The sequence below is a fragment of the Dipodomys spectabilis genome, unplaced genomic scaffold, assembly GCF_019054845.1.
Source record: "Dipodomys spectabilis isolate Male_0828 unplaced genomic scaffold, ASM1905484v1 ptg000443l, whole genome shotgun sequence".
NCBI lineage: Eukaryota > Metazoa > Chordata > Mammalia > Rodentia > Heteromyidae > Dipodomys > Dipodomys spectabilis.
In genome coordinates, this window is record NW_024871120.1 from 800,105 (window position 1) to 801,500 (window position 1,396).

The 1,396-nt window shown below is 39.3% G+C and overlaps 1 non-coding gene across 1 annotated transcript; it reads right to left on the reverse strand.

The window, feature by feature from the left end:
* Positions 1–782: 782 nt before the first annotated feature.
* Positions 783–945, reverse strand: LOC122097959. Its single transcript, XR_006145620.1, has one exon. It is a non-coding gene; the product is annotated as a U1 spliceosomal RNA (small nuclear RNA).
* Positions 946–1,396: the final 451 nt, after the last annotated feature.

A 1,396-nucleotide genomic window follows, 5' to 3' on the forward strand; every position in this document is an offset into this window, starting at 1 on the left:
GAATAGAAGGAAGAAAAGAAGGAAGGGAGGAGTTATTCTGTATATTGTACTTGCTTAGCTATTTCATTAAGGTGGCTTCTCATTCCTTTTTCTTTTCTTTTTTTTTTTGTTCGGTTGTGGGGCTTGAACCCAGTTTCTGGATCCTGTCCTTGATCTTTTTGCTCAAGGCTAGTGTTCTACCGCTTTGAGTTACATTGTAACTTATGGTTTTCAGTGGTTAATTGGAAATAAGAATCTCATAGATTTTCCTTCATAGGCTCGTGTTGAACCTTGATCCTCAGATTTCAGCCTTCTGACTCGCTAGAATTACAGGTATGAGCCATTGGCTCTGGTTACTCATTTGTTTTCTTTCTATTTGTAAGTCATGGGACTTGAACTCTGGGTGCTGTCCCTGAGCTCTTCAGCTCAAGTGAAGTGCTCTACCACTTGAGCCAGAGCCCACTTCTGGTTTTCTGGTGGTTAATTGAAGATAAGAATCTCCTGAGCTTTCCTACCTGGGCTGGCTTTGAACTGCAATCCTCAGATCTCAGCCTCTTGAGTAGTTAGGATTACATGTGTAAGCCACCTGCACCCAACTTCCTCATTTATTTTCTCATGGTGAGTTGTAGCTGATTTCTCTACTCCTTGTAGTTCCTAGAAACTACAAAGTAAGCCTAGAGGTACCTCATCCTTTACAGTATCCTTAGGACCAAGTGACTGCTGAGTGCAGGAAAGGAGACGAGGGCAGTATAAAATACAATGCTATTTATCTATCTATCCATCCATCTACCTATCTATCTATCCAGAAAAGAGCACTAACACAGTCCCCCACTACGACAAATTATGCAGTCGAATTTCCCACATTTGGGGAAATCACGGTGTCAGCACATCTGGAGTGCAATAGATAAGCCTTGCCCTGGGAAAACCACCTTCGTGATCATGGTATTTCCCCTGCCAGGTAAGTGACAATGATGACTTGGTATTTAAAAAACTAACAAATACATGAGAGTAGTTCACATTTGTAATCCTAGCTACTCAGAATGCTGAAATCTGAGGATTAAGCTTTAAATACTAGATAAATTTTGCTGAAGTTTGCTTAAAGCTCCTTTGGTGTTTTTAATTGTAGGTTCATTTATTTTCTTGTTTTACTGTTTCTTACTGTGACTACCAAAAAGGTGAGTGACTTCCGTTGCTTGTATTCCTGGATTACTTTGGAGGTGCTCTAAGACTTCATTAGAGGCCAGACTTGTTCTACTCAGTTGGGTAGCCAGCCACAAAGCTGTAAGTGACAATTATTACAGTAAGCAAAATTGCATAAAATTAAAAATTCAGACACACAGTTACACTAGCCATATTTCAAATAAAAATAGAATTCAAATTTCAGTGAATGTTAGTAAAGTTTTAATGCATTCATTCT